Source organism: Macrotis lagotis, chromosome 1, assembly GCF_037893015.1.
Source record: "Macrotis lagotis isolate mMagLag1 chromosome 1, bilby.v1.9.chrom.fasta, whole genome shotgun sequence".
NCBI classification, from domain to species: domain Eukaryota; kingdom Metazoa; phylum Chordata; class Mammalia; order Peramelemorphia; family Peramelidae; genus Macrotis; species Macrotis lagotis.
Window position 1 is genome coordinate 425,263,279 of NC_133658.1, and position 20,131 is coordinate 425,283,409.

General features: G+C 36.4%; 1 long non-coding RNA gene across 7 annotated transcripts in view; it reads right to left on the reverse strand.

The window, feature by feature from the left end:
- Positions 1–20,131, reverse strand: part of LOC141506364 (uncharacterized) — a 52,002-nt gene that overhangs the window by 9,767 nt on the left and 22,104 nt on the right. For 4 of the 7 annotated variants that reach the window (XR_012473821.1, XR_012473826.1, XR_012473823.1 and 1 more), the window contains exons 2-4: positions 14,760–14,925; positions 10,427–12,123; positions 1,899–1,991 (exon numbers count right to left, since the gene is read on the reverse strand). This is a non-coding gene — a long non-coding RNA (uncharacterized LOC141506364). The remainder of the gene's footprint in view (positions 1–1,898; positions 1,992–10,426; positions 12,124–14,759; positions 14,926–20,131) is intronic. The other 3 variants (XR_012473825.1, XR_012473824.1, XR_012473822.1) reach the window with 3 other exon arrangements.

Sequence of the window (20,131 nt, forward strand, 5' to 3'; positions counted from 1 at the left end):
ACAGTTTTTCCCTTCTAAAATCTAAGATTGTTTCCTGTTCCTGGTTTGCCAAAGAAATAAATGTACACATACCTTTTTTTTTTTTTAGGTTTTTGCAAGGCAAATGGGGTTAAAGTGGCTTGCCCAAGGCCACACAGCTAGGTAATTATTAAGTGTCTGAGACCGGATTTGAACCCAGGTACTCCTGACTCCAGGGCCGGTGCTTTATCCACTACGCCACCTAGCCGCCCTACACATACTCTTTATAAGGAAATGAAAGGCATCCTATTTTTTTTCTCAGAAACCTAGGACCAGATTGGCAGATCTCTACCTAAAACCTGGCTTTCTTGATGGATTTATTCATTTTCCTATTACCTCAACCAGCAAAAAACCCCATGGGTTTCAAATGGTCTTCATGATGTATAATAAGGGATTTGCTACACATGCCCAGATCACCTAAGATGGAAGAACTCAGGTGGGAAATGACAGGGGCCTGCTCCTGGGAAGACATTTTGTTTTCCCCTACCATATGGGTAGGGCTGCAATCTCTCACAGGTGTACATCCATCTTAAGTGATCTGGACACGTGCAACAAAGCCTTGGTTATACACAAAATAAATATTGAGAAACATGATGTGAATATAAAAGGTAATATCATAAACAAATTAGAGGGGCAAGAAAAAAAAATACCTTTCATGGATAGGTAAAGACTTCATGACCAAATAATGAAGAAGCTCACAGAAGATCAAATGGACAATTTTAAAAAAGTTTTTACACAAACAAAACTAAGGCATTTAAAATTACAAGGCATACAATTAGGGGAAAATTTTGCAGCAAGTTTCCCTGATAAGAGTTCTCATATCTAAGAAATTTAAGAAACTGTTTCAAATTTATAAGAACAAGCACCATTCCCCAGCAGATAAATGGTCCAAAGATATGAACAGGCCAATTTTTTTTTTTAGGGCAGGTTTTTTTTTTTTGCAGGGCAGTAGGGTTAAGTGGCTTGCCCAAGGCCACACAGCTAGGTAATTATTAAGTATCTGAGGCCTGATTTGAACTCAGGTACTCCTGATTCCAGGGTCAGTGCTCTATCCACTGTGCCACCTAGCTGTCCCAGAACAGGCAATTCCAAACTATGAACATAGCTTGGAAATTGGAAATTTGGAAATGTTCCAAATCACTATAGAAATATAAATTAAAACTACTTAGAAATTTCACCTTACAGATTGGCAAGGATGGCTTTAAAAAGGAAAAAATACAATTGATAGAGGGTCTTCAGCAATCTTGGTAGAACTGTGAATTGGTCCATCCATTCTGAAAAGTAATTGGAAACTATGCCTCATTAAACTCTGATCCAAAAGAGATTAAAAAAAAAGAATAAAATGACCCATATTTTTAAAATGATAGTAGTTATAGCAAAGAACAGGAAACTAAAGTGGCACCTATCAAGGGAGAATGGTCAAATTATGGGATATGAATATAATGGAGAATTATTGTACTTTTAGAAGTACCACCAGATGGCGCAGTGGATAGAGCACCCAGCCTTTGCTGAATTCAAATCCAGCAACAGACACTTGCTAGTTGTGTCACTTCATCCTGTTTTCCTCAGCTCCTTCATCTGTAAAAAGGCAAATACTCTTGTATCTTTGTAAGAAAACCCTAAATAGAGCATGAAGAGTTGGACAAGACTGAACAACTGGATTACAGCAATGAAAGATCTGAAACCATGTAATGCGAAGTAAACCAAACTAGGAAAAAGAACTCCTTAATTGTAAAGACAAACAACTTTGAATATAATAGCAACTAGAAACAATTCTGGCAATTCTAGAAGGCCAATGCTACCCACTCTGGACAGAAAGGTGATGGGTCAAAATGTAAAACGATATGTACAATTTTGGATTCATCCAAAGTGAGAATTACCTTGTCTAGAAAGGCATATTTGTGACAAGAGTTGTTCTTTTCTTTTTTGTAAGGAGGGGAGAAGAGGTTGGAGGGAAAATAATAAAGCTACCCCTAAAAGAAGAAAGAAAAAGAAATAAGGGTCATGGAATATTTTGTTTTGTTGTTGTATCAAAGAGAATAGAAGGAAGATAGTGAGCACTCACATACAAGACGGCTCTGAAAATATAATTTGTAATGATAGCAATTTATGTTAAAAAGTTACATGTTGATTTTATAGCAATTGTAATTCATAGCAATTTATGTTAAAAAAAAGGAAAACAAGATATATATAAAAAAGAGATCTGTTAGTTTTGTGGACAATCTACTAATAATGTTATACTATGTAATTGTATTTGGTGATTAAAATCAGAATAAAAGTAAAATTTAACCATAAAGGAAAAAAAAATCACTGAACCACAGAAAATTTGAGCAGAAAAGGGAATTAAAAAAAGATACCAGCTCTTCAACATCTCAATTCCTTTCAACCATATGCTTTTTTCTCCTAGATTATGCCCCACTTAAGCAAGGTCACTGATAACTCCTTGCTGCCTAATGACTAACTCCACTATACTGTATATATTTGCTATATACAACTAGGTAGAAATTCAGAAAAACTGCTTAGCTGCAAACCCTCATAGTGCCAATCTGGCAGTCCTCGGGTCTTGTTCCTCCTCTGAGGTTGATTTACTATGTAACCTTGCACAAATCGTATCCCCTATCTAGGTTACTCCTCCACTATCACAGCCCTTCAAGGCCTCAACAGTACTACATGTTCCAGGATTCTTTCCTTCTCTTCCCTCCTTTATCAGCTCATTTCAAACTTAGTAGAACAGAAGCACAGTCTGGAAGGTCATCTAGTTCAGCCTCCCTCCCAGTACAAAATCACCTTCTAAAGTATCCCTGACAAGTGACCATCAAGGGCTATTCATGAAGATGGTGATTTGAGAGGTTCCACAAAGTCTAAATTTCTTCTTTTTCCTAAGTGATTAAATGGATGACCAGACAAAGTCAGAATTGTCTACTTCAGGTCCAGGAATGCACCTGCCAGCAGGAGAGTGGGCCACCAGGCTTCAACAAGCAGGGGGCTTAGGACCCTTCTGAGAAAAGTCTGAGGTCAGCAGGTGGGGGGAGGGCGGCGTAAGGATGGAGCTTTCCAGCCTGAAGCTTCTGACCCAGGGTTGGAGAAGCCGAGCTGATTAGGCACTTTTGGTGTCTGAGGCCAAAAGCCAAAAAGACTCAGCACATAATTCTGGGTTCCAAAAGCTAAGCTGACTCAGTCTGACTGGTTTCTGAGTGCCAAGAACTGGTGGACACAATCGGGATGATTGTGGGATGCACTTGACTCTACAGGGACTAATAGGAGAAGAACTGAGACCCATGAAGCCATGAGGAGTAGGACAATGGCCAATGGGTCTTACCAGACAACCAACATGAACTGCTATAGGGTGCAAAGCTTAGTCCCAACTTCAGGTCAGAGGCCAGAGTTGTGAAAAGAGTCAGGGTTTGATCCCAGGCTTACAAAAAGATGAATGATGAAAAAACTATGTTTGAATGTAACTAAAAACATAAAATAAAGTAAAATTTAAAAAACCCAAGGCCAAACCAAAAAACCCATGGATACAATATTTCAAGAAATCATAAGAGAAAATTACCAAAAACTATTTGAAATCAAAGGGTAGCTAGGCACAGTAACAAATCTGGGGTCAGGAAGATTTATCTTCCTGAGTTCAAAACCTGCCTCAGATATTTACTAGTTGTGCAATTCTAGGCAAGTCACTTAACTCTGCCTTAGTTTCCTCATCTGTAAAAATGAGCTGGAGAAGGAAATGGCAAGAAAACCCCAAATGGGGTCACAAACGACTGGTTTGAGTTAAAAAGGCCATATACAAATGGAAAGAATCCACATCACTTCCTGAAAAAAACAAAACTTTAAATTGAATAGACCTGGAAATATCACAGTCAATATTTAAAACTTTCAAGTTAAAAGCAGTCAGGAAAAAATAATCAAATACCAAGGAAGCAGATTCACATAAAATATGCAACAATTATATACATGGAAGAAAAACTTAGATTATGACCTATTAAAGCATTATGAGAAAGATTTATAACCAAGAATAACATGTCCTATAGAACTTGAGTGAAACTTTCAAAAAACAGGATTTTCAAGCATTCCTGAGATGAGCAGACTCTTCAAAACAGAAAAATTTAGAAAGATAAATACATATGAAAATTTGGAAAGAGATGTTCAAATGCATACATCCTAGGAAGGGCAAAAAACTGTCCATGCAAAAGCCCAGTTTTCAAATGTCAAAAAGGAGCCAAAGAAAAATAAATATGACTTAAGAGAAAAAGGCCAGGAAAGGTAGAATGCTCCTGTAATACCAGCTAATGGGGAAAGATTAGCCAATCTCTTGAACTCCAGAGTTCTGAGCTGTGGTGGGCTAGGTTAATGAGTGTACACATTAAGGCCCATTATGATGAGCCCCACCCAGAGCAGAGGGCTACTGGTTGTTTAAGGAGGGCAAACTGGCTCCTGTGGGAAAAAAGGATAGGACCAAACTCCTGTATCAGTCAGTGTTGGGTTAAGGACTATAAGCAGCCTCTGGACTTCTAACTTGGGCAAGATAAGGAGACCTAATCTTTCAAAAAGAAAAATAATAAAAATAAAAGAGAGGGGGAAAGGGAATATGCTAGAGAGTAAGATAGATATATAATATCATGGAAACAATGAACATGAACTGCAACAGTCTTGGGGAGATAGTAGAGGACAGAGGGGCTTGGTATGCTATGATTCATGGGATCACAAAAAGTCAGACATGATTGACTGAACAAGAAGATGGGATAAAGAATATATTAAAAAAAGGAACAAATCTACCATTTCTCATATTTGGGCATTTTATTTTATTTTATTTTATTTTGTAAGGCGAATAGGGTTAAGTGGTTTGCCCAAGGCCACACAGCTAGGTAATTATTACATGTCTGAGGCTGAATTTGAACTCAGGTACTCTTGACTCCAAGGCTGGTGCTCTATCCACTGCGCCACCTAGCCGCCCTGTATTTGGGTATTTTAGAAGAATAAACACACTTAGAAATTTCATGAACTCACTCAGGTATATCTTAACCATAGACTCATGAAGGGTTTAAACAGAAATACATTAAACTCAAAGGCAAGATAGATCAAAACAGAGAGAAAGGAAGGGGAGAATTAAGAGAGGGTATAATTGGGGAGATAATATTAACAAACTTCAACTACAAAGAGAGGAATAAAAAGAAAGGAAAATGAAAATTTAAGAACCAATGATAAGACTCTAGACTGGATGAAGAAACGGATGAAGGAATGGGATAAAACCAGTTCAATTATGGATTATTAGTATTGATTTCATTCCCTTCTTTTTCCCTCTTGATTTTCTTGATTAAAAAGTCATGGGGGTGGGGTGGAGGTAGGAGATGGCAAAGAGAGCAAACATGGTAGGATATAATAGAGGGAAAAATACTGAAAACATCATAACTGTGAATGTAAACAAGTTGAACTTAACCATAAAAAGGATCAGTGTGGTAAATTGGATTAAACAGAAGAATCTTAAAATATGTTATATAAAAGAAACACACACACACACAAACACACACACACACACACACAAACAGACAAACAAACAGACACAGACAAGGCAGCTGTCAGAGTAGTGAGTGGGTAGAGCACTGGCCCTGGAGTCAGGAGGACCTGAGATCCAAGCAAGCCTCAGACACTTAATAATTATCTAGCTGTGTGATCTTGGCCAAGTTACTCTTTAAAAAAAAAAAATAATAGGAGAAATTTTAATTGTTTATGGGTGGGCAGAACCAATATAACAAAAATGATAATTCTATCAAACTCATCTACTTATTTAATGCTACCTCAATTATATTATCAAAAAATTAACTTATTGAATTAGTAAAATAATAACAAAATTCAACTGGAAGACCAAAAAGTCAAGAACATCAAAGGGATTAATTTTTTAAAAAGCAAAGAAAGGAATTTTAGCAGTATAAGATTCTAAAGTATATTATAATGCAATAATTATCAAAACTATCTGGTATTGGCTAAGAAATAGAAAGAACAGTAGAACAGAACAGACATAAAACAAATACTTAGTAAATGATTATAGCGATTTTACACTTGATAAATATAAAGATTTAAATTTTGGGTTAAGAATTCACTGTTTGATAAAAAAATTATTTTTGTCTTTTTAAAGATTTTATTTGAGCTTTACAATTCCCCCCCCAATCTTACTTCCCTCTCCCTACCCCCCACAGAAGGCAATTTGTCATTTCTTTACATTGCTTCCATGGCATACATTGATCCAAATTGAATGTGATGAGAGAGAAATCATATCCTTAAGGAAGAAACATGAAGTATAAGAGATAGCAGGATCAGACAATAAAATATCAGTTTTTTTCTAAATTAAAGGTAATACATTGTTGGTGAAGCTGTGAACTCATCTAACCTTTCTGGAGAGAAATTTGGAACTACACCCAAAGGGCAACTAAAAATATGCATACCCTTTGATCCAGCAATACCACTACTAGGTCTACACCCTGAAGAGATGATGAAAAAGGGGAAAAACATCAAAAATATTCATAGCAGGGGCAGCGAGGTGGTGCAGTGGATAGAGCACTGGCCTTGGAGTCAGGAGTACCCGAAGGCAAATCTGACCTCAGACACTTAATAATTACCTGGCAGTGTGGCCTTGGGCAAGCCACTTAACCCCATTGCCTTGCAAAAACTAAAAATAAAATAAAATAAAAAAATAAACAACTAAATAAATAAATGAATGAATAAACAAATAAATAAATGAGCAAGCAAATAAATAAATAAATAAATATTCATAGCAGCCCCGTTTGTGGTGGTAAAGAATTGGAAATCAAGTAAATGTCCTTCAATTGGGGAATGGCTTAGCAAACTGTGGTATATATATGTCATAGAACACTATTGTTCTATTAAAAACCAGGAGGGATGGGAATTCAGGGAAGCCTGAAGGGATTTGCATGAACTGATGCTGAGTGAGATGAGCAGAACCAGAAAAACACTGTATACCCTAACAGCAACATGGGAGTGATGATCAACCTTGATGGACTCACTCATTCCATCAGGGCAACAATCAGGGACAATTTGGGGCTGTCTGCAATGGAGAATACCATCTATATCTAGAGAAAGAATTGTGGAGTTTGGACAAAGACCAAGGACTAATACCTTAAATTTAGGAAAAAAACCTGATATCTTATTGTCTGATCCTGCTATCTCTTATACTTTATGTTTCTTCCTTAAGGATATGATTTCTCTCTCATCACACTCAATTTGGATCAATGTATACCATAGAAACAATGTAAAGACTGACAAATTGCCTTCTGGGGGGGGTGGGGGTGGAGGGAGGGAAGTAAGATTAGAGGAAAAATTGTAAAACTCAAAATAAATAAAATCTTTATTAAAAAAATTAAAATAAATGAATTAATTAATTAAAGGTAATAGTCCTTAGTCTTTGTTCAAACTCCTCAGTTCTTTCTCTGGATAGGGCAAGTCACTCTCTTGGAGCCAAATCTATTACAGCTCAGATGATCAAAAAAAAAAAAAACCCCAAAAAACCCCAGGAATAGCAATATGGTTTTAGACAAGTAAACAAAAACAAACAGAATTGCAGAAAAATTATATCACGCTTAAAGTCACCATATATAATTGATATAATACTAAATATTTTACTGTTTATGTAATATCATAGCATATAAATGCTTAAAGAATAATGGAAATTAAACTATAGGGAGAAACAAACAGCAAAAAAAAAAAATAATAATTACTTGGTATTTTAATGAAGCCTCTTTTCAGACTTAGACAAGTTATCCAAAGAAGAATATATATGAAAAGGCACTTTCCCCCAACTCCTTTGCCGAGTTCATGGCTCACAAATATAAAACACTGCATATAATAGAACACGTTGATTGAATTTGCTGAAATATTTTTTGTTCTGTTTTTTTTTTCTTTTAGAAACTCTTTGTTATAAGAAATAGTTTTTTAGGAGGGTGAAGAATGGAAATGGAAAAACAAAGTATATCTTTAAAAAAGAAAGATGTTAAAAATATGAATTTTGTAAAAGTTAGAAACCCTTTGAGACTACTGGATGGGAATTATGAAGAGTTGAGTTTTATGACAACTTTTAAAAACTGACATGTTAGGGCATTAAAAAATTTCTTAAGTGTAGAAAAACAGTTAATAAGCACATTTTTTATCAAGCTTAATACAACAAGAACTTAAAATGTGTAATAATATAATCCTAATGAACATATAATTCAAAAACAAATCAAACCAATAGATAACCTTACCAAAGAAAATTAGAATGAGACAATATTCTGAAAGTTTTGAAATGAAGCAAAAGCAAAATTTAGAACTCTAAACACATCTAAAATAAAAACAAGAGATCAATGGATTGGTCATGCAGACAAAAAAAAAAATAGAAAAGCAACAAATCAAAAAAATTAAAATAGCTAAAATCAAAGAAAAATAAACAAGACAAAAAGCTAACATTAATAATTAATAAATAAAATTAGGAGGTTTTTAAAAGACTAATAAGACAGCCAAACTATTAACTCATTTGATTTTTTTAAAAAAGCAAGAAAACCAAATTATCAAAATGAAAAATGAAAATAGATAAATCACAATAAAGAGAAAATAAAAGTGACTTTGAAACTATTTTGCCCAATTATATGTTCCCCAAATTGATAACTAAATGAAACAGAGAATTTATTTTTTAAAAATACAAAACTCCTAGATTAATAGAATAAGAAATAGAGAATTATTAGAAATCTTAAAATTTGAGAAAATCTTAGAAATTGAGAAAAATATAAATAACATCCAAAGGAAAAAAAATGCCCAGGTCCAAATAGATTTATAAATGAATTCTACTGACCCTTTAAAAGAACAATTTGTTCCTAAATTCCTTTATTTTTTGCAAATGTAGAGAAAGAATCATCTTACCAAGCCTCTTTATTATAATAAAAATATAGTGCTGATACCTAAGAGAGATACATAAAGAAAGCAGAAAAACAAAAACAAACAAACAAATGATCATAGAACATCTGCTTAAACACTTTCAAAGAGTTCATGATATCCAGCATCCCATTGCTGGACAGAACATTATTATTATTATTATTATTATTATTATTATTATTATTATTATAAAGTTTTCTGTACTAATCCAAAATCTGCCTCCCCACAATTTCTACCCATAATTCTTAGTTCTGCCCTTCTGTCTCAAAAATGAACAAATCTAATCCCTCTTCCCCAAGATAACCCTTAAGATATAAGAAGACAATGATCACTCCTGGATAACCTCTCTCCTAGGCTAAAGATCTACAATTCTATTAACATGATGTAGAATGTTCTTTCCTTTCTGCTCCCTCTTCTAGGACAGTCTTTGAAATTCTGGAAGAAACCAGACATCTCTATCTGGGGGACTAGGAGACATAAAGACCTTCCACCAGGGGCAACCTCCTCTCTTGCCTTTCTTCTACCACCTTCCCTAACCCTTGGGATTCCCAGGTTCTAGAAGGTGGTGAAGTGGTGGGAAGGCTGACAGCTGAAACCACCCCCAACCTTTTACCTTGAATTGGTATCTTGTAATCAGGAAGGGAAATGTGAGTGCTCAAACCTCTGGAATGAGACAGGATTCATCCACTCTAATCCTTCAGATGAAATGGATTACCACTAGGCAGGACCAGCACCTACTATCTCAAGACCCCTCTGGAGTTTCCATTTAGCATTCCTCTAGGCTCTCCAGATCCTAGGGCACTGTAACCTGACCTACTAATGCATCTTAATGACTTTTGCCATTATCCCAAAGCTGAACCCTTAGGGTCTGGGTCTTTCCATCTGTCCAGAAGCTGAACTTTCTTTTGTGGGCTGTCTCCCCCAACTAAATAGCTTTTTGATATTTATAGCCTCACTTATTTAATAAATGCTTTTTCATTTATTCATTGGTTTTTCATTCCTCCCTAAAATTTTTCTGCATTGAATTCCATTATTGGAAATCATCATCATCATCATCATCATCATCATAAGTAAAAGTAACAAAAGGCCAAAGTATTGGTTGTGTATTGTCTTACCTTCTCCCTCAAAACCTTTAAAAGAAGGAGGCTATGGCTAAGAATTTTAGACATTGTAGAAGGAGCTATAGGATGTTTCTGGAAGCCTTTCAATTTACATCAAATCTAAGATAAACAATTCATCAATTAATTTCATTGTATCACATGACTGACATGCAGTCTATGAAATAGAAGTCTCCAAACTTATCATCCTCTAAGCTGATCAATATGACAGAGGGTGGATAACTTCCCAATGTATCCCTTTCCTTCTCACTAGCATTTATTCAGAGATGCATTAGCTACTGTAGTTATTTCAAAACATACTATCATCCAGTCTAATCCCTTGGTTTTACCTGTCATGTGAAGAAACTGAGGTTCACAGCGAAGAAGTAACTTACCCAGGTTGGATTAGAGACAGAGGCAAATTTCTTAATTTCCCAGATTTCTCCAAATTGAGGAAAAGACCATTTGACTGTTCTACAGAGAGAAGGTAGCAGAAACACTTTGCAAACAGTCATAAATAAATTCACCAGTATTTTGTGACAAATAGACTTTATCTGTCTCTAGTAAGAAAGAAAAACACAGCTTAGGTTTGGCCTCTACTTGATAATGTATCTAATCATATTATTAAAAGTTGGTTGCCAAAGGTTAAGAGTCAAAAAAAAAAATTAAATCATTGCATTTTTAAAGGTTTTTCAGTAAATGATTATAAAGGGGACTCAGGTAGCACACATGATTCCTATAACAAGCATAAAGTAGGTGATGTTTTTGAGAAATCATGCTTTTTCAGTCCTTAAAAACACATTCACTTTTTTTCACACATAGTAAGTGTTCATGAAGTATTTTTGGCAAATTTCTTATTGATATATTAAATAAAGACATAGGGATAGTAATGTTCTTGGTTTCTTCCTAAGATTGGATACTAAATGTTTATTAAGGTCTGACAGTCTATGGTTTTGTGACTCTTAGTTCCCACCCCCACCCTCTCAAGCACTGATATGCTGTGGCTCTGTGAATCGGATTTTGAATATTCAAATGACTCAACTGAGGCACAGATGAGTATGTAATATGTGACTAACTTTATGTTAAGGTCTATATGCATAAATGTTTGTAAATATTTTGCTCATCTGAAAATTATTGGGGGTGGAGGGTAGGAAGGGTTATTGGGTACTTTTAATGGCATTTCTTTTTAAAATGTATGCACCGAATGCAGCTAATGTTAATTCCATGTACTTAGCACTTGCAATGAATTCAAAATCCTAAAAATTCTCTTTCTTTTAAACACTCACATTTCCGGTGGCTACTGATGAATGATAGAAGAGAATCACAGACTTAATAGGCTATCTGAGCTGAGAAGACCCTTTGCCATTACCTAATTAGACCTCATCATTATTTGATGGGTGACAAGCCCAAGGCCCAGACAGGTTGGCTTCCCTGAGACCCCCAAAGAGCTGGGGCATTTCCCTACTCTAAGTTCAGCGCTTTGAAAGTAAGAAGAGGCACACCATACCCACCACAGAAAAGGGCTGAGAGTCAGAAGGCATCTGCTACTGATGAGCTGTGGAGCCATGGGCAAGTTCAAAGTGGATAATTTTCTTTGTTTCATCTTTTCCACAGGGATTTAGTGAAGACCAAATGAGATCATGGATGTGAAAGTGCTTTGGAAAAAGTAAAGTGCTAGATAAATATGAGCTGTTGTCATTATTTCCACTACATCTGGAAGAAGGATGTGAATGGAGGCAGTTTTTCCCTTTGCCTCCATAGAAATACACTAGAATCTAGCTCTGATGCTGTTATTGTGGGTCCATGGACCTGTTGGGTGTATGCATAGTTAATCATACTGAAACTGCGATTAGAACCCTCCTGTCATGCTAAGGATTGGTTCTCTCCAAGGCTCTGCCAGGGCAACATCAACCTGGAAAGACTTCGGGTAAAGGCCTTGTATCCTCAGATGCAATAAAAAAAAAGCTCCTCACCAGAAGGTTGACCACTAAGTGATGATTTTTTTCAGCCATAACAATTCATGAAGATCATCTGATGAGGTGTAGAGGGGCTGCCATCTCTGTCCTTAGAAGGAGAGCCTATATACATAAACCTGAAATAAATATATGAAACACTTATTAAAGTCTCTAACTTATTAAGAAAGGTGGCATAGTCTATTATTACATTTCAACCTAAAGCTCTAGGTTGCAGATAGTATTCAGCAATCGTTTCCTTTGTGAAGAGACACTAATTGTTTCTTCTAAACTTTTCCATGCCACAGACCCCGCCTCTGGCAATCTAGTGAAGTTTATGGATTCCTCTCAGAACAATGTTTTTAAAGGTATAAAATAAAATTAAAACAAACAAAGGTTAGTGAAAATAAAGATGTAATTATTCCCCAGTTGAGTTCATGAACCCTATGAAATCTATCCATGGGCTCCTTGGAAGCCTGTAGATCAAGAACCCCTGCTCTACTGTCATAGGCTACTGTAGGTCACAAAAACCTAAAGATAAAGTCCATTATACTGGGGATTTAATATCTCTAAAACAGCAGCTTGCTCTGTTCTCCAGTTGAACTAATTGTCTTTCGTTTCATAAATTTGAGCTAGCAGACTGCTCAAATAAAGGATATGGGAACACATACTATCAAGCTGTAGGTAGAACCTGGTCAGTATCACCTCAGGCTACTAATAAAGGGAAAGAGAAGTCCCCTCCAAGTCATCATGCACAATATCGGGGCAACAGACAGGTAGACTGAGATTGCCATGGGGCAGTACCTAGAAGGTGATATGAAGGCCCTCCCAATAAAGTAAACTGATCTTGGTCTACTATGTGCCAGTCTTTCCCACAACTGGGTGATACAAATATGGTGACAAATTCTACTTTGTATATTTCCTAGGGAATGTTACCCCCAACCCACTATGCCTTTCATTTGATTTGCTACCAATAGAGGAACAAGGATGAAAGGCCTATTCCTGGAACCACCTTCTACCCACCCCACCTGAATGAGAGTTCTTTACCTCATTCTCATTCTTACCTCACCAATAATGGTGACCTGACTCTTAGTTATCAATCACTTCCAGATAGACCCATTAGCTAGTGGTAACACAGATACAGTGTCTTCTGTTCCCCACAGTGCTAGGTCTATGAGAAACTAAAACTAATTAGATCTGGCGAAGTGCCTCTACCCCAAATAGTAGTTCCTACCTGATGGATGACTTTTTGGGTTCAAAGTATGAAGACACCATCCTTACTTCCCACAAGAAGGTAGTACCAATATGGTGAAAAACTATTTCCCAGGGAAATGTTACCTATGCTAGGCAAAATTTGATAAATAGCCTCCTCCACTCATTAGTTGAAGGTTTGGTAGCTACCTATCAGCAAACTGATAACTTCCAACATGGCTTGGAGAAATAATTCTCCAATGGGGGCAGTGGATAGAGCACCGGCCCTAGAATCAGGAGTTCAAATCTAGCCTCAGACACTTAATAATTACTTAGCTGTGAGACCACTACCCCAATGCCCTACCAAAAAAAAACCCCCTAAAAAAAAAAAAAGATGAGCTCTCAAGCAACAATCTACTACTATCCCTTTTCATAGAGGTACTGCCCAAACATTCCCCCACCCTCACCATTTATACATAGTTAAATACCTTGTTTATCCATAAAATTAAATTTCTACTGTGCTCCTCCCTTGTGGTGTTTCCTTGCTCTGATTCTATATAAAGCACCAGTCGATGGTGGAATCACAGCAGGGAAAAGATTAGCAAACTGTGCATAGCAGCTTTGCAATTTCATGTACAATGATCTTTTTTATTTTTCTACATTATGGAAACACTTATTTTATTCGTTAAATTTAACTGTCTATAAATTACTAAGTTGGATGCTGAGTAGAAAGAAATGATGGATAATTATCTCAGGAGATGCCAGGTAAAAAAAGTACTCAGCCACTGTACAAATATTGTCTAAATAAGACAATTATTCAAGAAATCAATATGTCTGAATTGATGCTGAGTGAAGGGAGCAGAAACAATAGAGTATTGCATATATTAACAACATTGTGAGATGATCAACTATGGTGGATGCAGCTCTACTCAGCTGTTCAGAGATCAAAAACCATCCTGATACCACCTCACACCTATCAGATTGGCTAAGATGACAAAAAAAAGGGAAAACAATCACTGCTGGAGAGGTCTAGGAGGATTGGGACATTAATGCACTGTTAATAGAATGGTGAATCAATCCAACCATTCTGGAGAACAATATGGAATTATGCCCAAAGAACAAGAAAACTGAGGTTCTACTCCCTTCACTAAGCAAAAACCTTTGACCCAGTAATATCAATACTAGGCCTATATATCCAGAAGAAATCATTAAAAAAATGGAAAAAGTCCCACATGTTCCAAAATATTCATAGCAGCTCTTTTTTGTAGTGGTAAAGAATTGAAAATTGAAGGGATGGGGGCGGCTAGGTGGCATAGGATAAAGCACCGGCCCTGGAGTCAGGAGTACCTGGGTTCAAATCCGGTCTCAGACACTTAATAATTACCTAGCTGTGTGGCCTTGGGCAAGCCACTTAACCCCATTTGCCTTGCAAAGAAAAAAAAGAAAAAAGAAAAAGAAAATTGAAGGGATGCCCATCAAATGGGGAATAAATGAACAAGTTACGGTACATGAATGTTAATGGAGTACTACTGTTCTATAATAAACCCTGAATGGTCAGACTCTAGAGAAGTATGGAAAGAATTACCTTGTCTTGAATTGGGGAAGACTAGTCAGATGGAGGCAGCAAGGTGGTGCAGTGGAAGAGCACTGGACATGGAATCAGGAAGAATCATCTTGAGGTCAAATCCAGTCTCAACACTAGTTGTGACACGGGGCAAGTCACTTTATCCTGTTTGCCTTAGTTTTCTCATCTGTAAAATAAGGTGGAATAGAATTACTCCCAAAATTTTTGCCAATAAAACCCAAAAATGGGGTCAAAAGAATTGGACATTGCTAAAATGACTAAAAAACAACAAATCAAAATCAGGAGGAGGAGGATGAAGTCTCCCTGAATCCAGAGGGCATCCTTCATACCTAGAACCAGACATCCATAGAACCTAGATAAGCTAAAACCAAGCCTGGGCCAGCAAGCTCAGATTTTAAATATGCAGATTCATGGCCATGAATCAGCTCACTTCAGAAATGAAAGATCCACAAGTCCCTAAAGAGCTGGATCTAACTAACCAGACTAATTTAGGATATTACAGGAGAAACTGGAGAAGTGATTCCACATGTAACCAAATGACACAAGAAATGTACTTTTAAAAAAATTTAATTTTTAATTTATTGAATAAAACAAGCATTTATTTCTATAACACAGCATAATAAATGATTGTACATAGAACTGCAAATCTACTAAGCAGTTTCCTATTCCTTTCAAATATATAGCAAAATTATCACAGAAATTTCTTTTTTTCCCCTTATACTTCTTTTTAATCAGTTCTTTCTCTGGATGCAGATAGCATTTTTCTTCATATGTCCTTTATAGTTAACTTGTGTATTTATAAAAGTCTTTATAAGTCTTTTTTAATAGCCAATGTATTTTCAAGGGATTCATGTTTGCACAAAGACTAACCTGAGCTATTGGAAGTTTTTTCCCAAAGATTTTATTTTGAGTTTTACAATTTTCCCCCTAATCTTGCTCCCCACCCCACAGAAGGCAATTTGCCAATTTATACATTGTTTCCATGGTATACATTGATCCATATTGAATGTGATGAGAGAGAAATAATATCTTTAAGGAAGAAAAATACAGTATAAGAGATAACAAAATTACATAATAAGATAACGGATTTTTTTTTTCCAAATTGAAGGTAATAGTCTTTGTTCAAACTCCACAATTCTTTCTCTGCATACAGATGGTATTCTCCATCGCATATAGCCCAAAACTGTCCCTGACTGTTGCACTGATGGAATGATCCAAGTCCATCAAGTTCATCATCACCCCAATGTTGCTGTTATGGTGTACAATGTTTTTCTGGTTCTTGCTCAGCATCATGCAAATCCTTCCAGGCTCTATTGGAAATTTTTGCTCACAATTCCACAAGTTTAATGAAAATCTTGCTAGGCAGAGTAAGACTTCTTTTTTGAAGAAACCCAGGGTGATCTTTTTCTCCTTCTTCATCCTTTTTCATCTAAAAAGGTAGAGGTTTAAGCCCTAAATCTATTATCTTTTATTAAATAGTTCTTTTATTATTTTAATAGTACTTTAGGTCTAGTTTTCTCTGGATAAAGATACAATTACCCCTAATGTTTTGTTTTGTTTTTCCTTCATGAGAGTGTAAATGGAAAAGACAAGTGATTATTTGAATTCATAGATCTTTATAGGTTGTGCTCTGGTTTGGAAAACTTCATTATTAATCTGCATTTATAAGCTCCTAAAATCATCAGTAAAAGGGTGATATGTAAATCTGTTGTCCAGTGGACCAATGAGCTATGCTCTTGTACTTATCTGATGCCCATAGCTTTAGGGAAAAACAAAAACACTAACACATAACTTGGGCATTTCTACTTTACCAGTCTCCAGAAAAAGGAGGGAAATTAGAAGTGTGACCTGAGGGAAGGTAAGACCACAAACCAAGAAACTCCCCAGGTATAATACCTGGCTACTAACAACTAGAAGCCCCTTATATCTCTGAACCCTTCCCCACAATGTGACCTGTGACTTAGGCATATGGAATCTGACCTCCTCGAAGTCTTGAAATTAGAATAATTCAACCCTGAAAGAACCTCCATACTTACTCTAAAGAGTCATCCCTTAAGTATGGATACAAAATACTTGGGTGGCATGAAAAAAACCAAATGGGGTAGTTGATTTCTAGGATATTTTAAATTTTATGTGGCAGGACTCTTACAATGCTGATCTGAGATATTTTTAATAATACTTAGTTCTTTTTCACTATGTTCCCATTGCCTAGACTGTACTTGTGAAAGAATTTTATATCAATTGACTTTTTAAAATTTTATTATTTGAATTAACCTCCTTTTCCTCCAGTACTGCTTTCCGAGGTTTCTTCCCAAGGTCATAGCAGTTTTAAGTAGTGGTGATCCTCTGGGAGAGTTGGCCATTAAAGTTCAGCTAGGGTGTGATAGGGACAGCATTCATGTCACATAAGCTAATAGGGTTTTCCTTTAAGGAGGCAATCTTTGGGATTTGGTTGGTTCAGAGAACTCGGGACATAAATCCACTCTATGAGGGGTTGATGTCCCCAAAGTTAAACAGAATTCCCATTTACCCTGTGAGTTATTACATTTTGAGGTTTATGTATTTTTAATTTAATTTCTATATCACCACATTGGTCCAGAATCTTCTCTCAGGATTACTATTCCTTAAACTGTGTTTAGGGAACAGAACACAAAACAGAAGCAGCTGTATCCAGGGTTCAAGGTTCCATTTCATGCTCACATAGCTAAGCCCAAGTTCTTATAGTCACGTGCTAACATCACAATGCTTTTGAGGGCAAGAGAGGGCAGCAAGAAGAGATACCTGGGCAACATTAGAACAGGTGGGGGGAAAGAGAGGCAGCAATAGAAGATGTGTCAATAGTAGAAGGATTGAGCCAAGGAACAGAAGAAAGGAACAAAAGCAAGCAGAGAAGGAATTTTCTGTTATCCTCATACTTCAGGTAAAGGTAAGTAAGACCTGGCCAGAATAATACCTTGCCAGCTGCCTCTGGACACAGAATATTTTTTTATTTTGAAAGAAAACCATGTCTGATGTATATGATGAACACTGTCATCTTCTCCAAGGCAAGTACAGTATTTCCAAAAGGTGCTGGAACTCCTGAGGGAGGAGGGAAGGTAGTAGTGATATTAGAAGAAGACAATGATATAAGAGATGTGGGAAAGGATGAGAGAAAATGGAAGTATAAGAGCTCCCAAATTAGGTCATTTGGCATAGTTTCTTGGAGATCAGGAAGCAGCTAAGCTAAAAATGAGTGGAGAAGAAAGAAGAACTGGGAAAGGCATTCATGGTTAGGGATATCATGAGAACAGTACTTCCCGGACCTTCCTCCATTTCCTCTACTCCTTTCCTGCCACAGTCACCAATCATCTTTGATACAACCCCTTAAGTATAAGGATCAATAAGAAATATATCATTTCAAATTCCAAGTCCTTCAGCAATCATAGAACATGTCTTCTCACAGATAAAGAGCCTGCTCAGCCAGTTCCATGGGAGATAACCCAATGTAGCAGATGAGAAAATTCCCCCTCTCTCTCCATTACAACTTGTTTAGGGCTTGTTTACAAATCTTTACATTTTTTTCAAGTTAAATAAAACCTGTCCAATATTTGATGTCTCAGCCTGATGAAAGTAAGCTTTGGACTTCCTTTTCTCCCTTCCTCCTTCCCTCCCTCTTCCCTTCCTTCCTTCCTTCCCTCCTTCCTTCCTTCCTCCCTCCTTGCTTCCTTTTTTTGAGCCAAATTAAATGTTCCTAGGAAGAAACCTTGCACATGGAAACAAACTATAGAATTGTTGTTGAGAAACTTCAAGAGTAAACCTAATCTTGTTAGGCTAGAATTTCAGTAACAAACCAGATTAGGAGTTCCAGATTATGAGAATATAATAGGGACAGTTTGCTCTTTTTAAAGACGGAAATATCACACGCTTTGGGCACAAGATAAATACACACCAAAATCTACACAAAGCAATCAACTTAATATCTAAATTCACTTCTATAGGGTAGCTAAACCTCCTTTCCTATATACAGTTGATTTTCTCCCTCACTGTCCCAACTACTCAGCCTTCTGCTACCAGTTCTGACATTCAAACCATTTTAACACCTGGACTTGAATATTTGTCAGAACTGGCTCCAGGAGAAAAATCCAAAATAGTTCTGTTTATAGTAGAAAGGCAACATAGTAAAGCTGAGGAAAAGAAACTATAGAAATTAGCGGGAACTAGGTTTTAGTCTCACTTATAACTATGTGACCTTCAACAAGTCATTTCCCATACAGGGGCCTCAGTTTTCTTTGTAAAAAGAAGTCAGTTCAGATCAGGGGTTTTTAACCTGGAATCATTTTTTTTTTTAATGTTGATAACTGAATTTCAATAAAAAATGGCTTCCTCTGTAATCCTATATATATCATTTTATGCATTTAAAACATTTTGAGGGGCAGCTAGGTGGTGCAGTGGATAGAGCACCTGCCTGGAGTCAGGAATTCAAATCCTGCCTCAGACACTTCTAGCTGTGTGACCTTGGGCAAGTCAATCTTAACCCCATTGCCTTACATAAATAAAAAATTTAAAATAAAAACCATTTTGAGATTTTACCAGATTGGTGGAGACATGTAGAACATCAACAAGGTAAAGAATCCCCACCCTTATTGTTTTCTAAAGTTCCTCCAATACTTAAGTTTTATATTTATGATAGGAGTCAATGGCCCCACTCTCAGCTTGGAAGCAGAGTACTTTGCTTAGCCCTAAGGCATGTCTATTGGGCCTACTCAGATGTAGATCAAAAAAGGTTAAACTATTAATATATGATTACTCCTCAAAATATAACTTATTTCCTGGGTGAAACTAGATAGCCTGTGTTCTCAGAAAAGAAAGTCTTTAAAGTCAGTCAGAAACTTTGACTGAGGCAGAAGATGGTAAGTATGCCATTTACTTAAATCAGCTTCATCTTCATAAGATGCTGCATTGTGGGGCAGCTAGGTGGCGCAATGGATAGAGTACTGGCCCTGGAGTCAGGAGTAACTTGAGTTCAAATCTGACCTCAGGTACTTAATAATTACCTAGCTGTGTGGCCTTGGGCAAGCCATTTAACTCCATTTGCCTTGCAAAATCCTAAAAAAAAAAGATGCTGCATTGCTATCCATTGTCCATGAATTTGTTGTTAACCTTGAAAGAACTGATGTGGTCATGCAAAGATTACATGGATGACTCCTTTTTCATCTACACATTTATACCTAATATAACAGGAGGGAATCTTTTTCTATAAATGGCCAATGAGCAATGGGAACAAAAAAAATAACAAGAATAATTTAATTTATGAGTTTTCTACCCTTAAAGATTCACTTTTATATTGAGACTAGGGAATATAAAACAGCTCAATAACATCAACTATTTTAAAA